The sequence below is a fragment of the Lissotriton helveticus genome, chromosome 7, assembly GCF_964261635.1.
Source record: "Lissotriton helveticus chromosome 7, aLisHel1.1, whole genome shotgun sequence".
Taxonomy (NCBI): domain Eukaryota; kingdom Metazoa; phylum Chordata; class Amphibia; order Caudata; family Salamandridae; genus Lissotriton; species Lissotriton helveticus.
Window position 1 is genome coordinate 1,931,834,426 of NC_136068.1, and position 20,820 is coordinate 1,931,855,245.

A 20,820-nucleotide genomic window follows, 5' to 3' on the forward strand; every position below is an offset into this window, starting at 1 on the left:
GAAGACAGATTGCTGCTGACAGCACCGCAAAAAGACTTAGGAGCAAGCAACTTGCGCCCGCACCGATTCCAGTTAAAAGAGAGAGCGCCAGTATTAGCCCAGCCAGGAGATTGCTGCCATCAGGAATGCGGTATATTTGAGGCACACTGCCGGTGAAGTAAATAAGTACAGAAACTGATGAGCAATCCTAACTTATAACTTACCTCAAAATACGTTGTTGCGTTGCTTTGCAGGGCCCATAATCATCCCTCCACTGCACCTACAATATCTAATGTGCAAAATGTTCCCACAGTGACGCACAGTAGGTGCTGGAAATGGACTCTTTCGCTGTAACACCGAAGCTAGCCCAGAAGCCATAAATAAGATACAGTTTGATAAGCCAGGAGGCTGTGCAGAAAATCCTTGTACGGCTCAGGCAATATTGCCTTGGATACAGGGCTGTAGGTCTAACATTCACTTGATCATAAGGCACTACACGATGCAAAAGTAAATTTAACTATCAGAAGTACATACCTGGGCAGGAACACTTAGATACGGGAGAATACCAGCCGGTAAATCCTGCTACTGCTGCTCCAGGAAGCGATTTATAGCAACCATGGGGAAAACGGACACGAAACAGACCCGCCTCACTTTTGATGCAAAGAAAACTACGAGAATGCAGCAGGAGGATAATGAGAGGAGTATGGAACAATCCGCCATCCAGGAGGGTCCGGCCCCAAGCAATGACATGGTGACATTACTGCAGGAGGTCAGGCTGGGTCTCACCACCATTGCTGACAAGATGGATGCCATGACCACGCGCATGGATGCCATAGTGCACATGCTAGACACCCATGACGAACGCATTAAAGACACAGAGCGCAGAATTTCAGATGCTGAGGATGCGACCTCTCATCTACAGGATAACGTCGCGCAAATAGACAAACTATTGAAGATCATTTCTGCCAAAAATGAAGATATAGAAGCCAGAAGCAGGCGCAATAATGTGCGCATAATTGGCATTCCAGAAAGCACGAACATGGGTAAAATGGAGGAATATGTGGAGAAGATGTGGTTAGCGACAATCGGAGCTGAAGCACTATCCACACACTTCATAGTTGAACGATCTCATCCATTTTTAGTCCCCCACCAGGTGCTGCACCCAGCCCTATTATCGTGTGGCTCTAGAATTACCGGGATAGGGATGTTACCCTGAAAATAGCCCGAGATAAGCGGCAGCTCAGCTTTGAAGGGAATTAAATATCCTGATTTCACAGCAACTGTACAAGACGAGAGGCGCAAATTCATACCGGAAAAGCTCAAATTGACTACGCACTTCTCTACCCGGCTCAATTAAGAATTCCCTATCAAGGGAAGCAGTGGTTTTACACCAAACCGCAGCAAGTGGAGGAGTTCCTGGAGCGGCCCAAATGGCATAACTATGATCCCAAAGAGCCTGATACACTCTCCAGAGCCTCCTCACCGGTTAATGAATGAGCCTTGAAACATGGAGGTGAAAGCAGCTCTACCTACGAAGCAGTTGATGAAGCGACGAAACGATGCCTTCCAGGAACTGATATGAACATTCCCAGAGTTCGACCTGAAATACTGGGATGCTGGATAAATATGTCTGGGAACGCCGACCACCCTCGCCTCAGTGAAAACAGTTGATGTCATCTCACTGGCTCCGTAGAAGCGGGGGAAATCGTGCTAACGCCTAGGAGATTCCCCCAATCAGGGCATTTCCCTATCACTCTGGCCTGCACTAATATGTGCACCTTGGTTATTGAATTATTTTGGGCAAGGGAGGGGGGTGGGACTGTTATGTCTGGCATGATTGGGATGCTTCAGTGGGAGGGGGGAAAAGGGGATGTTTTACTGTTTACTGGTATTTCCAAGATACAGCACAGGAGGAAACGTGTGCGTAATGCCTTTCAGGAAACGGTTAACAACTGGGGACTTAAAAAGAGAAGGCTGATCAGGAAGCCGCATTAAGATAACCCCTGCTGGGCCAAGGAAAGAAGGAACAGAAGAACTTCAGAAAGAGGGGCTGAAAGGGGATCTACAGACTTATCTGTGCACCATGCCACAACCTTGTTCCACCTGCAGGTGTACACCGTTTTCGTGGAGGATTGCCTGGCTGCCAGAATGACATCACAGCCTTCGGGAGGAAGATCGAAAGCTGTCACCGCTCAATCTCCACGCATGGAGGTGTGGAGGCTGGACAGGTTTGGGTGGGGGACCGTCCCTTACTGCTGTGACAGGAGATCCTCCCGAAGAGGCAGTCGGAACAGGGCATCGATCGTCATGTTGAGTAGCTCGGGATACCAGTATCTTCGTGCCCAATCCAGAACTACAAGAATGACCTGGGCCCGGTCGCGACTGATCTTCTTCAGCACTCTGGGTAGAAGTGGTATAGGCGGAAAGGTGTACAACAGACTGCAGCTCCACTCAGGACGATAAGTGTAGCCGAGCGAGTGCCACCTTGGAAATTCCAACAGGCAGAATTGATGACATTGCGCGTTTTCTTCGGTGGCGAATAGATCTAACCAAGGCTCTCCCCACTGCAGAAAGAGACCTTGTGCCACATCCAAGTTCAGACGCCATTCGTGATCCTTCAAGCACCGGCGGCTGAGTTCGTCCTCCCTGGCGTTCAGGGAACCTGCCAGGTGTTGAACCACCAAGGTAATGCCCTGATGTTCCAGCCATGTCCAGAGGCATAGAGCCTCCTGACATAGGGCCAAGGACCCCACCCCACCCTGTTTGTTGCAATACCAAATGGCAGTGGTGTTGTCTGAGAACACCTGCACCACACTTCCCCGGACAGAGAGAAGGAATGCCTTCAGTGCAAGTCGGATTGCCGAAGATCCAAAAGGTTGATATGGAGCCAGGACTCCGTTGGAGACCAGAGGCCTCTGATCTCCGCCTCTCCCAAGTGGCCTCCCCATCCCAGGAGGGACGCATCTGTCACCACGGTGTGCTCCAGTTGGGGAAGGGAGAGGGATCTGCCATTGACCCAATCGCCATTCGTGAGCCACCACTGCAAGTGTCGTGCAGTGCCCTCCGAGATCTGGACATGAGAGTCCGCATATGCCACCTGGCATCGGGCACTAGTAGGAAGCAAGAGGCCATCAGGCCCAGGAGCCGGAGGGTCATCCTGACTGAAATCCCGGAAAAGGCTGAAAGATCTGCCTGAATATCCCAGACTTGCTGCTCGGGAGGATAAACCCGAAACCAGAACCGCTCCGATGAAAGGAGCTTCTGAGAGGGGCTCTGGTGCGACTTCGGCACGTTGATGGAGAACCCCCAGAAAATGCAGGAGGTCGGCCGTAGCCTGAAGGTGGGTGACGATCTCCTGGGGAAACCTGCCTTCAACAGCCAGTCGTCGAGGTAGGGGAAGGCTGCAACCACCGCCATCACTTTCGTGAATACCCGAGGGGCGCTGGTAAGGCCGAAGGGGAGCACGGCAAACTGAAAATGTTCCTGGCCTACCGCGAACCGCAGGTAGCACTGGTGGGCCGGCAGGGCGGGGATGTGAAAATATGCATCCTGCAAGTCCAACGCTACCGTCCAGTCTCCAGGGTCGAGGGCAGCCAAGACCTGAGCCAGAGTCAACATCTTGAACTTATTCTTCCGTAGGAAGCGATTGACGTCCCTGCGGTACAAAATGGGGCGCAAACCCACTTTGTCCTTCTTGGGGACCAGAAAGTAGTGGGAATAACAACCACGTCCTACTTCTGGCCCAGGAACGCGCTCGATGGCCCCCTTGGCCAAGAGAGCCATAACTTCCTGCTGGAGAAGTGCAAAGTGATCCCCCAACATGCGGTGGACCTGGGGTGGCATGGCTGGGGGGAAAGACTCGAAGGGGAGGGAGTAGCCCCTCCGGATGAGTTGTAGCACCCACTTGTCGGAAGTGACAGAACGCCAATGGGGAAGGTGATGACGAATCCTGCCACCCACAGGCGTGGTGTGCAATCTGAAGCGCAGACTAGGAAGGTTTCGAGGTGGATGTCGTGGGGGTGGAAGTGGACTGACCCTCATGCCAGCCCCCGGAGCCACCCCGGCGACCTCCCCACCCACGGGCGCCCTGAGTTTGATTCTGCGCATGCTTTTGGCTGAACGAACGAGCAGGGGTGCCTCAGCCATGGCCACGAAAGGAATGAAAGGTAGACGCAGCTGGGCGCGTGGTGGAAAGGCCGAAAGACTTGGCAATAGCTCAAGAGTCCTTAAAGCGCTCCAGGGCAGTGAAGGCCTTATCACCAAACAGGCGAGTGCCGTCAAAAGGCATGTCCATGAGCAAGCTCTGGACGTCCAGGGAGACCGGTGGACCTCAACTACGCGTGGCGATGAAGCGCCACGGTGGTGGAGCTTGCCCTACCGAGAGAGTCTGCGGTGTCCAAGCCACAACGAATGGTGAACCTAGCCGTCCTTACCCTCAGCCACAGCCCGAGACAGCACAGTTTGGACCTCCTCCGTGCACCGAGGCAACACCTCAGCCACAGAATCCCACACCGCATGGGAATAGCGGCCCAGGAGGCATGGGGTGTTCACTGACCGTAGACCTAAGCTGGCCAAAGAGAACAACCGCTTGCCAAACTGCTCCAATCTCATAGAGTACTTATCCGGCGGAGCTGTGGGAAAGGTACTCTGTAGAAGCTTGAATGACCAGACCCTCAGGTGTAGGATGAGTTGTCAAAAAGGCAGGGTCACCCTGTGCCAGGCGATGACACCCGGCGCGCTCTTATCCACAGGGGCCCCTGTGGCGGGCTGTGACCAAGTGCCTAACAAGGCTTCAGTGAGGGCATCATTAAAAGGTAGCAGCGGCTCCGACGAAGTGGACGCCGGCTGGAGCACCTCAGTGAGATTTGTCTTCAGGGTCACCGTGGTTAAGGACCTCAGCAGCCCTACGGAGCACCACCGTATACGAGGTACCTTCCTCCATAGTGGGCGGGGGAGAGGCAAACCCCGGATTAGAGGAGACGTCAAGGCTGCCGGCCTCCTCCAAGTCGTCCACCCAGTCTTGCTTAGAATCACACTGACAAGCAAGTGGGTCCTCACTCACTTCCCAGTTATCCTCCGATGGCGCCGTAGGTACAGGCCTCGGTGGCGGGGCCGGAGTCGGTGAAGGAAAAAACGGCGCCAGGATCTGGGCCCAGCGGGGCCGAGCCAGTGCCGGTTCCCAATTCGGATCCCAGGCACGGACAAATCCCTCCGGGAACCGGGGCAGAGCCGGAACCAGGGGTATTCACTGAGGCGCCAGGGGCGGCACCGGAGCCGGCAGCATGGGACCTCTAGGCGCCGAGGCCGGAGCCAGGGGTGCAGGATCCTGCGGCGCCGGGGCCAGAGCCACTAGGGACGCCGGGGCTGGATCCGCCGCAGGAGTCGACGGACCAGCAGGATCCAGACACAGGACCACGGGCCCGAAGGCGCACCGGTGGGAGCCCGAGGCCAAAACAGGCGGTCCATGGCAGCAAGGAATTCTTGCATTTTTGCGGGAGTTGCCGATGGACCAGAGTAAAGCGGGTAGGCCTCGGGACTCCCAGGCTACAAAGGAGCCGCAGAGGCGGAGTCCCTGTCCCCCTCATCCGCATCCAGGTACCAACCGGGAGACGTCAGAGAGCGAACACGCTTCTTCGACTTTTTCTTGTGTCGTCTCTTACCCATGTCCAAGGGGGAAGAGGAATGGTGGTGACGACTCCACGAGTGGTCACAGGAACGATTCCTGGATCTCGAACGGCGCGGGGACGAGTGCCAAACTTCAAACCACTTCCGGCGCCGTTCCCTCAGGGCCTTCGGCGCCATAGCCCTACAGTCCAGACAGGACTGGGAGTCAGGCGCTCCAGGCAGTAGAGACAGACGTCATGATGGTCCGCCACCAACATATTGCGACGGTAGGTCCCGCAAGACTTAAAACCAGGCATCCCTGCTAGCACCAGAGAAAACCAACACGAGACAAAAGTATAAAAAAGATAGTCAAAAAATGACTAGGGTACGTGATCTAACCGGATCTGCGTTTACTGGTGCGGGAAAAAAATGAAGTGACACCAGCACGCATGGGTGGCGCCTAAGTAGCCTCCGTGACATCATCTCGGCGCATACGATGCCAGTGACGGACGTGGAGCCACAGGACGCCACCTACTGACGCGCAGGGGTACTGCTAAGCAAAACTTTCCGGATCCAGTCTGACGCCTGGGAATATTCTAAGGTAAGGTAAGGAATCGATCACTAATGTGTCTCTTTCAGACAACACTGAGACGCTATTTGCGACAAATCCTCATATCACAATATGCAGATGATATGACCCTCTAAGTGAGAGACCCAGAGCATTATTTAAATCCACTATCGCGAGAATTTATAATATTCTAAAGCTCTCTGGGAATTAAATCAATTGGGGGAAGTCGCAAAATGTTCCCCTGACGCAAGCAACATCTAGATTTCCCTAGACTTTCCCTTGGAATGGTGCGATTCTGATCTCAGATATCTTGGGATAGTGGTCACTAAAGATAGGGAGGAGCTAATGCACCTTAATTATGGCACAGCCATAGATCGCATTACAGATCGGGTCACGCGATGGATATCACTACAGCTTTCACTGGCAGGGCGAGCTGCATAGATCAAGATGGTGATCCTCTCACTAAACTTTTTTTTTTTAAATATCCCTTACTATCCTGTTCGTCGTTTCTTCCAACCACTCAGATTTGAAATGGTATGGTTGATATGGGGAGGCAAACAGCCACAATTACAATGGCAAATACTCACACAACCATATGTGCAGGGGGGCTTTGATATCCCAGATTTTGAGTTATACTACACATGTGCACAGGCACATTATACTTTTTACTAGATCCATCCTCCTAGGTATATGCCTCAGATTGCAGCGGAACATTGGCTTGCACATCCCATTCCACTGAATGGTGTATTGTACTCACTTGCCCACATCTCCCCGGTCCTAAAATCGCTAAACTGACTGCCTTACGAAGCAAGAATTCAACTGAAAATTGCATGCTTAGCGCACAAGGCCCTCCACTACAAACCCCCCAATTACCTGGCGCAAATGTTAACACTATCCAGTGGGGGTAGACCATCGAGGAGTGCTAACTCCCTCCTCCTGAAATCCCAGAACTTCCGCAAAAAGAGAACATGGCAACGAGCCTTCTAGGGTTCTGCTCCAAAAATCTGGAACTCTCTCCCACCGGAAATCCGGAGAATCTCCTCCAAGGTTACATTCAAATGGGAAGCAAAACGATTCCTCGTGAACAAGTTCTTACCTTTATAAGACGTGCGAATGTCAGCCATTAGTGAATCGGACACACTACAAGAAAGGACACTATTCTGGTATTTTACTGTTTTATTGGCTCCCCTTTGTCGTTTTGTTTCAATGCATAGCACATTATACTCCTAGCCAAGGCCTTTCTTGAATCTTCTACATGTACAACTATCGTATTGCTCTTGTATACTCCCTATATGTCTCTCGTACTGTTATGTTACCTCATTCCCTCAAGTGTAAAGCGCTCTGATATCCCTCGGGATTAAGTTTGCGCTATATAAAACTTTATAAATAAAATAAATAGGAGTGCCCACGAGTGAGTGAATATTGGTCTCAGGTTTTCGACGCCCTAGATCAGATGGTGCACATTACTGTAAACCGTATGCCTCTACTAGCGTTGTTGGGATACACTAATCCCATACCCAGGTCCTGTCAGAAATATCTAGTAATAGCATTGTTGTTAGCTAAACGTAGAGTTGCGTGCAGGTGGGGTAGGGGAGGGCGCCCAAATTGAAGGAATGGCTGACTGATCTAGTATACTGCCTACACCAACTGACTCTGTATGCCGAAACACTGCCTCTTGCCTCAAGACCAAAGGATATATGGAGCCGTTGCAAAGCTACCTTCTAATACACTCCCCAGACTCTCAAGTGGATTTGCCAGAGACATTGCTGTAGCGCGGAACAGAAGATATGTTAAGATATAGCTGTTGCCTTCACCATTTGATAAATGTCTGATTATTGTACTGAACCCAGTGAGGGGTGCGTACGGTTTTACTCATATATCGTAAAGGCCAATGGTGATCTAGAATAAGAAATAACAGCCTCTGCTATGCTTACTTAGCTGCCCAGGAGTACTGTATCTTTAACCCGTTTACTGCTTCGAATGTTCATCGCCAGTGCTGAACGTTCGAAGAAACGGGTGCGGCCGCGTCGCCCAACGGACGTGCGCAGCACTGGCAAGGTAGTGTGACGACCGCTGGCCGACGGCAGCACTAAAGGGGTTAAGCATTACCGATATGCGGCTCTAGACCCGAGTAGAACAAACAATGTACACATATGTTGCAATGTGCCTATACTTCACCCAAATGGGCTTTGTGTCATATATGTGCCTGTGTGGAGCTGACATTTCCTTTTTTTTTATCACTGTATAATGTCTGCTGACAGTCGCTGTAATTTATACCTGTGATGTATTCATACTTTAAAAGCACAAAAAATGAAAAAAAAGTTGTTTGCTTTTAATACTGTTCTTGATGTCACGGGCCAGGTGGAAGGATCGGCATGTACAATCTGCACTGTTAATTGACATCTGATAATGAGTCACAGTTCTGTCAATGTATCAGTAAATGGAAAAAAGAACTGTAGCTCATAGGGCTGTTGAAAAGATTTTCTTTAGCATCTAAGAGCAGCAGAGTCTCTTAGTCTGGGCAGACTTAAAATGCAAAAAATTAAATAAAATGCTGGGAAAACAGGTTCAAGTCTCGGCATCAGCTCAATAGCCCATGATTCTGGGCAAAGCACTTCAACACCCTGGGGCAGATTTACAAGCCCGTTGCGCCACTTTTGCATCACTTTTCCCATGTTGAAAATGGCGCAAAAGTGGTGCAAGGCCTTGTAAATAAGCCTCTCTCTGCTTTAAAAAAATTAATGTGACCTTGTGTAATATATTCGGTTTTCAAGTAAAGCACTTCAATGACCTTGGTTGAGATTGCACTATATAAAACTGCAAAAACTGAACTGTCAAGGAAGCAAGCTTCTCCAATCAAGATACAGCACCTTGCAAAACGTCAATAACAATTATTGGCAAATGTGTTTTTTGACATGCTCTAAGTAAAGAAGAAAGCAATATGACGTGGCCACCGTTGACAGTGCCTTAGCGTTTTTTAAATATACACTGCTGTGGATTATCGTAGAAATAGTTGGGGTGAGGCACACGCCGACGAACACACGGCAGACATGAGCGGGAAACGAAGACCGGGCAGGAACGAATGATTCAATAAACTGCTCTGACTCCGTAAGCATGTTCACACAGAGACTGGGAACGGATCTGTTAAATTCAGTAAAATAAAGATGATGGGTCCTTGTTGTAATGTTCATGTAGTATATTTATTCTTGAGATTAGATAGAAGGTACAGCATTCAAGTAGGAATGTAATATGGTAAGAAACCCCACCGGAAGCAGATAACCTCCTGCTCAGCCTCCAGGTAACTGATGAATCCCTTGAACAGCAACAGGTAGAATCATGGATGACATCACAGAGACATCACATAGACAAGCAGACACTGACACTAAGAAGGGACAAAGAGAGAGGAAGAGCAGGATATAACACACCTCCCTCCTTTAATTGAAAAAATGGATAAGATGAAACAGAAGATGGCAGAAGAAAGAAAGAACATAAATGCACCAGAAATAAAACCCTCTTCAACATGATAGAAAGAAGAGGTAATATCAAAGGGGCGCAGGTACAAAGGTTGTACAAGCACCGTAAGCTAACAAAAGAATGTAAGCTTAAATGAAATGAAAACTGAACATTTCAATACAAATGAGCAAAGGTACAGTATGGCTCAGTACCGTAGATAGAAAATGAACTATCAACTCCTCAAATTCGAATATTTTTGATTCCTCTAAAATAAAGCACAATAAAAACGAGCCCAACTCCTCAAAGTAAATACATGAACTCCTCTAAACATAGAGCACAGTAAAAGTGGTTCATGACAAAACGGCTCTTCACAGAAAATGCAAAGCTTCTCTATCAATAGAATAAAACTGAGCCCATGCAGTTCCTCACAGTAAGTAACAGAAAATCAGCAATAAAACTGAGCCCTGCGGCTCCTGACAGTAAATAGATGAACTCCTCTAACCATAGAGCACTATAAGTGGTTCATCTGAAATGACAATAAAATTGAGCCCCTACGGCTTCTAATAGCGAGCACATGAACACCTCTAACAATAGAGCACTATAAAGTGGTTCATAACAGAAATAAACATCAAAATTGAGCATCCCACTAGCTCATCATCACTAAGAATGAAAACAAACTGGAGCACCTCAACATAGTTGAGCACATAAATGACCCCAATAAGCATAACGCCTACAAATCTTCACGAAAATGAAAGCAAATGAGCACCTCAACAAAGGTTGAGCACAAACGTGGCTCCAGTAAAGTAGGCAATAATAGAATAAATTATTTCAAAATGTATCACTTGCAAATCCACACAGAAAAGAACATGTAACAGCATACATACATAACCTAGAAACAGAATTCTAAGCATTGAGCATAAAAATCGATATTTAGCACACCACAGTACTTAGAAGAAATGCACTCAAGGGTAAATTACAGCGTAAACTACACATTGCATAAATTAGGAAAAATGTAAAATTGTACACAACATCTTAAACATAACAAATCAAAATAATAAAAGTAGTCACCGTTGTCATTTGAATGAAGGGAGACACAAACAGCTCTGTAGAAATCTCCATGGGAAAATGTAAAGAAAATCAAACAGTACCTTGTTGGAGAACACCCTTTTGTTTAAGGAAAATAAATAAATAAATAAATCATGAAACAGCAAACACCGGTGAGCGATCTCTCACCCGGGTTGTAGATCCAAACGTAGTGAAATGGTGTGCAGATCAAGTTCTCGAAGTCAGGAATGTAGACAGACTCCCAAATGGTGTAAAGCCAAGTGCTGGCATGTGAATTCCAGACGACAGTGCACAAATATCAAATATTGGAAGTTAAAGAAGTAACGCCGTAGTGCTGCATGACAGAGAAGTTGACAAAAGTACACACCAGAAGTACACGTAGTACTGCTGCAGAGTATGCTCAGGACGTGGTTGGCCGTACATTTTTTGTGGCGGTACGTTTCTTGACGCCAAGCTGGGTGGCTCAAGGCACGCAGAAGCATGCAGGCGTCGATAGGCAGCTGAACAGGCGTCATGGAGGAACGAGGAGAGAAAGACGTAACAGAAGCACTCTGCCTCCACGCGATGCTAGAAGTAAGGTGAGTGTGCCCTGGAGCTCGAGCCACATCTTTATTTTTAAATTTTGAAAAAGACAGTTGGCAAGAAATAGGCTTCAGGTCTCAGCGTAGGCCACACGGCAAGCCAAATAACAAAGTAGAATAGCCGTCTCTTCACTCAAACTGCCAGTGCACAACCTCCAAGGTACCGTAACACGGAGTTCACACAGATTGATGCAGGCAGACTTCAGTTTTAACTGCAGGTTGTAACGGTCCCAGTAAGCAGCGCTTTTGTAAACAGGAGACATTTAAACAGCAGGTTGGCACAAGTCGCGCAAGCAATAAACTGAAGTCACAAAGTGAGCTGACAATCTTTTAAACAGCAGATTCCAGAAATAGCACAGGCACACTTTCATTTAAACAGGAGGTTGCAGAAGTAGCACAGGCACACCTAGGACAGACAGCAGCAGCAACGTTACTCACGTAAAACGCTGACTCACTAGATGAAAACAGGGAGTCCTTTACGTTTGCTCTAGTGCCAGATGATATAGTAGTAGTATTACTTCAGCAAAGGTTATTCCAATTCTCTGGGTTGAGGCTGTCGGTTGGATTCAGACACCGGTGGGGTACCCAGAAGCAGGAAAGTAACTTTAAACGTTTCTCTTCTTGTCTTTGGTTGCAATAATGTCTTTTTAAATTCAATGAAGTCCTTTTTCTTTTAAATTGGTCATTTTTTACCTCGTCGCCAGTGTTAAATTCAGTAAAATAAAGGTCTGGGGAAACACAACCTTGGGATTTAAAGAGAATTCCATGGGGGTCAGCTTTACTGATACAAATGTATATCTGCCCAAACATACTCATTTTAGCAACATTTGAATAATGAAAGACTGGGGAAGTTCTAACTATACCATTCATGTTTGTATGCAGCTCTTTGGGGACAGTTCATTGGTCACTGTCCTATGTTAGGATTGTAACTTCTGAACTGCAAGTAACACAAGGATCTCTGTGACAAAGGCAGTAACACACTGAGCTATCCAGATAAAATACAGTTCATCTGCATTTAAAAACTACTAACAGACAAATGATTGCTCTCCAGCAGGATCATTATTCACCAACATTATCTGAGCATTTTGTATTGTCTTATTGTTGTCCTGCATCGGCCATGATAATGATAAAAACTGTTTAAATGAAGCACACACGAAGTATGTCTCCTGCTGGGCCTGTGCAGATTTTAAAAAGAAAAAAGTGTAGTAACACATTCTCTAACCCACTCCATTAGTCAAACTTTGTGTCACAGCCTGACGTGATAAGCTGCTGCAGGGATCAGGAAAGGTGACTAGGAATAAACAAACTTCTTTTTTCCTGCACTGCATAGAAAAAGAAATATCCATGCAGCAGAACAGTAGGCAAAGGTTACCATTGTCAAAGAAAGGAGTTGTCCCTTTCGCCATGCAGAGATTAAGGGGTGAAAAAATAAACAAAGTCTCGTTGACATGTAAACGGTCTTTTAAAGACCTGTGAAGTACTTGGGTGTGGCTGCGATAATTTCTAAAACTGTGTGTGTGCGCCCGGGAAGCTGTCTGGGCTGACACACACGACCTCTGCGTTGCACGCCTGCCTTCAAGCCCTCACTGCGAGGGCCATGGCTCCTGTTTGGGTGGGCCAGGCTCATGTTTGGGTGGGACTGGCCCACCCAGCCCACCCGCTAGAACCGGGCCTGCTGATAAGAATGATTCGTGTGACATCAAAGGCAAATGGGGGTACGGAAAGTCCAAAAAGACAACATTCATAAAAAATAAATTGCAACAGCTAAGCGTCTTTTGTTCAAAAAGCCCCAAAAAATAAAACAGAAGCCATGGGAAACAAACCAAAATGTGTGTTTGTACACAAAAAATGCCATGTGTGTTTGTAGACTAAAGATGGCATTAGCTGAGCGCGTTTTCGTCAGAAAGCCAAACAAGTAGTACCGGGGAGCAGCCGGCAGCGCTGCAGAGGCAAGACTGGACGGACAGCGCACGCCAGGCACTCCTGAAAAACAGCGTGCAAATGTAATAAGACCAATATTTACAGGCCTGTTTATGAGGAAGCCTGGGGATAGTGCTGCAGGGATGAGGGTGAGCAGTAGTGGCTGGATGCCTTTAAGCTGCCACCTCAAAGACGCGTATGAAAGAAAGAAAGAAATATTCCCAGACACGAACAGATAGCCACTAACTACAAAGCTGGAACAGTACGAGTAGTTGGGCACTGCTCTGTGGGAGGAAACAAAGGAACAAAAGGCGGGACAAAGAGGAAAGATTACCCGATAGCAATCACGCCTTTCTAAAGGACAATCGCAGTAATGAATGAAAAGGCAATGGGCGGGCTGTAAGCCCACAGAGTGAATACAGCATGTCTAGAAGAAACCTTGAATGAGCTGCCTAGGCTCGGCCTAAAAATCATAAGTATCATGTCCCAACACTCTCCTCTCATTGCACAGCAGGCACAACTGCATCTGTAACAGAGGGTACCCATGCCTCATCCTCAGAAGAATCCTTCTGCGAGCCCCCCTCCTGTCCCAGAAACTTAGTCAGCCGCTCACCCCAAGCCTGCAGGTTGTCCTCCACCTTATCATCATGTCTGCATTTCTGGAGGTGTACTTCTTCTGCAACCCCCCCTCTCACATACAAACCTTGCCCACCCATCCACACTAGGCCCAGCCAACCCCATCCAGGTATTTGTGACTCTCCTCTTCACCAATAGCAAGAGCAGGTACATAAATTTCAATTCCATTTGTTTTTGCATTTACACTTCCAGCCCACCCTCCATCTTGCGCAAAATCAGGAATTCATGTGCCACCCTACTCCTGCCGCCTGCCCAGCACCGTGAGAAGAGAGCGCAATCTCCAAATATGGCCCGCGGAAGAGTGTCAAACGAATACTGCACAGTACACAGACACCAGGGTATAAACACCATCTTAGCCACGGCTACTCATCCCAATGGGAACTGCGGGAGGGTGTTCCGAAATCAGATCGAAGAACCCAGACCCTCCACAACTCTGTCAATATGGCAGCACTGTCGCTGCAGGGCAGTGCGTGCCACCATGATCCCCAAATAACCAAATTTCTCAGTTTCCCATCTCAGAGGCAGGAGAGGCAAGGCAGCCGGGTCCCAAGTCGCCAGCGCACCAGGCAAAAATAGCAGCTAATTGATCTTAAGACTCATAAGCGCCCTCAAGGGGTCTAGATATTGTAGAAGCAGAGGTAAGGACCCCCGCTGGAGAGCAAGATAAAAGAGAGCGTCGCCTGCATAAAGAGACACCAGGTGATTCACATCACCTACTTAGAGACCCCAGTCCGACATCCTTACTACTGCACGATCATCCGGATATTAGAGTAAAGGAACCCATGCTTAGGAGGTCACATCAAGGAGAATGAGTAACATGTACTGAAGTAACAACTAAAAAGAATGGGAGGAAAGGAAGATGTGTTTCTGCCTTCACTCAATTTCCAGGGCTCTTGTGTAAGTGTGATCAAGGATAAAACTGGATCCTACAAAAAAAGTCTTCACATTTCAACCAGTGTTTGTTATATTCCTCATTGTTTAATTTCTTTTGTAAATTAACTTTTCATTCGTTCATACCCTTGATGAGCCCAGGCCCAAGTCTCCACCTAGGGTATATCTAGGCGTTTCTGGGTAATGGGCTAGCTGTGCCAGGCTAAAACCCGCTGAGCTACACTTGGAAAATTTGAATTAAAAATTGTGAGCCACCAAAGCAAGTAAATCAGGTACAATTTCCGATCTCTCCCATTACGGAGAGTTTGACAATTCAAACATTTGGAACAGATCACTACCTTGTCACAACAGTAAATGTAAAAGCCATTGAACTAGACTCTAGGGGCCATATGTATCAAGGAACCATTTTGCGATTCTGTAATAGCGATTTTTAAGAAATCACTATTTCAGAATCGCAAAATGGCATGTATCAAGAAAAGCGCAATTTTTTAGCGATTTCTTGATATTCCTTAATTGCGAAATTGCGAATTCGCAATTAAGGAATACTTTCCCATTCATTTCTATAAGCCAGGAGGCCCATAGGAAGGAATGGGAATGTTCTCTCAATTTGCAATTCGCAATTTGCTAATCGCAAATTGAGAATAATTTCAAGGGTGCAGGGGTGTCCAAAGGACACCTTGTTGCACCCCTAAAATAAGTATAGATGCACATGTGGTGCACATACATGCCTTAAGGGCATGTATGTGCGTCACATGGCACTTTGAAAAATGCAAAAATTTGCATTTTTCAAGGAATTCGCAACTTACCACCAACTGGAAGTTGGTGGTAATTTGCGATTCCTTAAGGCCATTTATCACATTTTTTTGCCTTCTTACATTGCATTTAAGGAATCGCAAAATTTGCGATTCCTTAAATGCAATCACAAAATAAGGAATCGCAAATTTTGCGATTCGTTATTTTGCATCGGGATTTCCTTCATATATATAATTTTGCGAATTCGCATTCGCAAAGGCCAAAATTCTGTGAATTTCGGCCTTTGCGAATGCGAATTTCAATGATAAATATGGCCCCAGGTGCTGTAAAAAGTGGTTTCAGAGTTGCAACCACAATACCCTCGCCTGCTGTTTACCCGTGGCGCTATCACTTGCTGTGGCAGTCACTTGTGAAAAACAAACCTGGATGCATTCAACAAGCTTCTGTGGAGATGCCCACACACTACAATCGGGCATGCCATTCAATGGCGAGAGGCTGTCCAGGGAGAAGGCGGGCTTCTCCATAGAACACTTTAAGAACATGCGCACCACTGTTCTCTGAGCCTTCTCTCCATTGCGAAACAGCTCCACCAACAACACCTTCGCTTCCGAGGCTTCTTCAAGGTACAACTTTGACTGCAGTTTCCACCTTACCAGTAGTCAGCCTCCACAGCAGTTCTGCCTGATCTTTCATGATGTACATGACCCTAAAGGATGCCCATAGCAGCAGCTCCAGCACCTCCCCCCCATCTTCTGCTGGGTGTTGCTTCAAGTACCCTTTGACTCATCTTCCTTTTATCACCAGCTACCTTTAGGCCCACTCTCGCCACCGCCTATTAGGGCATGTTCACAGTGAATCAGTGGGTGCCTACGTTTATCTACAAGAGCTACGACCTCCCTTTTTTTTTGGACTCCTACCTGGTGCGTGCTTTTTTTTGCAAGGAAGTGCTCTCTGATGCATGCCTTCAATGCCTGGATTTTGGAAGCAGAGTATTTTTTGGAGGAGAGGAGCATTGGATGTTGCTCTGTTTTCTTCTTGGTCCCTGGGATAGACCAAGTCTCAAGTCCATTCCTCACCTGAGACTCCTAAACTTATTCATCTGGAAGGAGAATTTGAAAATGCTGTCTGACTCACTATGTGGGGGACTGGATCTATGGATCTTTAGGTCTCCTGTGTCCATTTGCTGATCCCTGCTGTTCAGAGGTGCCACCTCTGATTCACAGTGGAGCACCAACACCACAAATCTGTCTGCAGTAGAGAGGCCCTGGAACAGAGGAACCAAACTAGTGTTGCTTTGGAGAACCCTCTAGTAACTGAAGTTAGCAACTTCTTTCGCCAGAGCCGTCCCCTTCACCTGCAAAACCCTGGACTAGTGCACCGGCTGTTCCAGTCCTTCCCTGTTTGTGCCAGCTCCTGGAGCATGTAACGCACCTGCGCATCATATCCATCGAGTGGAATGCACTCCACGTTATGATATGTACAGTGAGGCAGATTTACAAGCCCCTTGCACCACTTTTTCCATGTTAAAAGTGACGCAAATGTGGCGCAAGGGCCTTGTAAATCTGCCCCAGTGTTTCTTAAAGATATGTGATTGATGCTCAATAGCTACAATTGTGCATCAGTCATTGCAGTGGCAGAGGGCGCGCCACCCGGTACACTCACAGCGAGTTCCGCCCTTAGTTAGAGGTGCCGCATTAGCACATTCTTCTGCTCAATGCCCCACTAAATGCCCTCCCCGAAAGATGTGCGCATTGTTTGCTGTTGGTAGATTTACCTGCCATTGACGCTGTATTAACATGTTGTAAGAACTGGGACCACCAGTTCTCCGGGGGGGGTAGCTTGGCTCGAGCAGGAAGGCGGCCAGGGGCTTACGTTTAAAGCAGCTACTTAACACACTCATCCACTGAGACAAGAAGTGGGCGCAATAATGGAGACCACACCAGTAGTTGTGTTTGAAAATCAAGATCTTTTATGTAGGCTTTAGATCAAAGCAATTCGGGCATTAGCAAATCATTAGCATTTCATTAAGTACCTCATTAAAGCATTTCACGGAAGCCTTTCAAAATGCATTTCCTTTAAAATGGTAAAACATTTCATTAAATATTTTCAGTAAAGCAGAAAACTTCAAATAACACAGCCTGTCGCGTTATACTCTTCAGCAGGCTAAGAGGGTACTTTCATAAACCATGGACTAGCATTCAGGAAGCAATTATAAACATTTCCTCTTGTAAATATCAACAGTTTAGTAACCAAAGTCAGATCATCAAACTAGTCCTGGAATAAATCACTAGGGATCAGAATTTAACCCCATCAGGAACTGTAGAAGCCCGCCCCTGCAAGAAATTCAGTACAGGGAAAAAGATAACCACTTCATCTGCAGGCTTGAAAACATTTAGGCAGGCATGAGCATTACAGGCAGCATAAGACGGCCACCATGCATCAACAATCAATGACCTGAACGATCTTATCACCCAGTGGGCCGGAAACAGTTAATTCAGTAGAGCCTGCTCTTCAGGCATGTACAGTTATATGGCCCCAGCACTCCTGGTGCATAAATCAGGCCTCACGACTGTTTGAGGCTCAATGGGGCCAACAGGGCCCAGTCACAGCGATCCCCAGGGAGAGGGGCGAACTCGGGGCCTTAAACCGGCCTTCCGCCCTCCTCCCCGGGGGTTACCTTGGGTTTTCGGCCCTCTGGGGCCCTTGCGATGGTACGCTGTGGGATGGGGGGGCTTCGGCCCTCTGGCAGGCCTAGCAGGCGAAGGGGGGCAGGCGGAGTGGCTCCGGTCCCTCTGGAGACTCTCGCGGCCCGGGGCGGTGCAGGAAGCCAGGCGGGGCACCGGCGCCGGGAACGAGGGACTTCTCTTGTGGGGAAATTGGAGGGGGCTTTCCTGCTTCCCGGCCCCCTCCACGACGAGACCGGACTTTCCCCGGGCCTCCTCACACAGCTACGGCCCGGGGACCAATCAGGGCAGGGTTGGCTGTCACAACCAATCAGGACGCCCGCCTCGAGGGCGCGCCAGCCAAGACCAATGGCTGCGCGGCGCTTAGGGGCGGGGCGGAGGAGCTCCCCGGTCACGTGGGGCGCGCACTGGCTTCAGGCCTACCGCGGCCTGACTGGATTCCGCCCTGACAGGACTCGGCTAGGCCCGGGGACAGGGGCCTCCAACCATGACCCAGCTGGGCCGATGTTCGTGGCGGCGGCCTCCACAGGGCTCCGGAGGCCGGCGAAAAGAAGGCAGCGTCTCGGGCCGGGTGCGGCACACGCGCACACAGCGGCGGCCCTCTCCTGGCACCGAGGGCCGCCTGGGGGCAATTTCGGCGCTTCACTAGGCGCTACAGGTAAGCGCTTGAAGGGGGCGCCTCGGCGCTCCTCGAAGGGATTTCCCAGCGCTACGGGGCAGGGTCAAACACAGCTCCCGCGGGGCAATCCAGCGCTCGTTGCAGGCAGGGCAAGGAAGGTACCCTCAACAGGGCAGACAGTCTTAGATACAGCGCTGGACAGGGGGGGCAGGATATAGCGCTCTTCACACAGTTCAACAGGGACTGCAGGCTGAATGGACAGCAGAGCAGCTCAGTCAGGGGGGAGACAGGTGGGGCAAGGTGGGCCCACTGCAAATGTAAATGTAAATGTAAATGTAGACGTACTTGTAAAGCGCACTGATACTCCTGAGTGTCCTGGTGCTGTACTCATACCGCTAGAGAACCCTTCCTGGTTTTTCCCCGTGAAATGTCCACTCCTGGGCATCCCCAGGGTGCAACCAGGCATCCCTAGCGCTGTAGGGGGCCATTGTGGAGACTAAGCAAGCTATTGCCCAGAGTTGCAGCGTGGGACCCATGCTTAGAGTAGGCACCGAGGCGAGAAATCAGGTCCGAGGAATTATGAGCCCAAGATCCGCCGAGACCAGCCAAGGCAGGAATTGAACCCTGATCCCGGGCCAGACCTCTGCATCAGAGTCTGCCGCTCTAACCATTGAGCCACACTTCTCCACACTGCAGGCAGGGGGGTGCGCAGGGAAGCACAGTCCAGTACCTGGTCGATCCCCCAGCAGTCTCTGGGTAAAGCAAGTAGTCTTCTTGGCGCTTGGATGGTTCTGCGCCCTTAGGTGATGGTTTCTTGAAGAGAGGGGGGGGTGAGTTGGAGGCTGGATGTGTTTTCCTCAGTCACTGCAGATGGACCCTGGGGTTCCCTACCGCTGGGCCAGATCAGGGGGCTAGTCTAGGACACCTCACTCAGATTAGGAGGCAGCACCTAAATACTGTCACTCCCAGTGGCATAAGTTCCTAACTAGGCCCTCCCGCCTAAAACTCCTGCGTGGGTTCCCCAGGTCAGTGATGCCCCAACTGACTAGAAAAAGTTCCCTCGCTTAAGTATGCCCAGGTCAGGTAACTACTCTCTAAGGCGGCAAAAACCAGCTCTGCCTTTCTTCTGGAAGGTTCCAGGAGCTTCCCCACTCTACCTTTGGACAGGGGATGGGTAGCTGGCATTGCAACATTGTATGGGGATCCAGCCAGCTCCTGGCAGCTAGGGTGCTACACTAAAAGACCACGCCGCAGTAGCAGGGGCCAGTGGCAGCCATGTTTGAAGTAGAGAGCACCTGCACCCTAACATGGATTAGCCATGAAAAGGTGCCCGAAGACCTAAGGGCCGACAAAAAGAAGGTGGGAAAAATGAGGCAAGGGCGAAAAAACACAGGGAAAGACCACCCTAGGGCTGACAGGTCTAACACATGTCAACACTCCAAGGCTACAGGGTCCTTTGGTGGCTGTGAAGCTGCCCCACAACCCCAAAAGGTGGTATCCTCTCATGATACAGTTTTCCTAAAACCTTGAATTGGACTGGCCACAAGACTAGAGCCTACTGCTACAAAAACGCCAAAGGCTGCTATTGATGTACACCCCAGTTTACAACAGACACGTACCAGAAGTGTTTTTGAGTTGCACATTGAATTGCAGAAGAAATGTTAATGTAATTGGTGCTTTACTGCTGTGGCAATTGTCCTTATTGGCGCCAGGTTGCATGTGTGGGCTCTGCAGTGGAATTTAAAGTCCTAGTGGGCCCAGCACCAAGGAAACCTGTCCGATTCCATTCAGGTTTCACAGGAGACTATACGCTATCTTCAGTGGTGGCTGCTTGACCAAAACTGGACCAGCGGCAGACCCCTCTACCTTGCTGGTTTCAGGGATGTGGAATTTAATCAAATATCTACTTGTCCATGGGGCAGGTTGCTTCATAAATCTACTTGTCCTGGAACAAAATCCACTTGCCCCTTTTGTGTCATGTAATGCGGTGACAAATTATGGCAGCAATCTGATTATATAGGAGTTCTGATACAGCCTCTCTGATTATGCCAGGGCTCATACTACGTT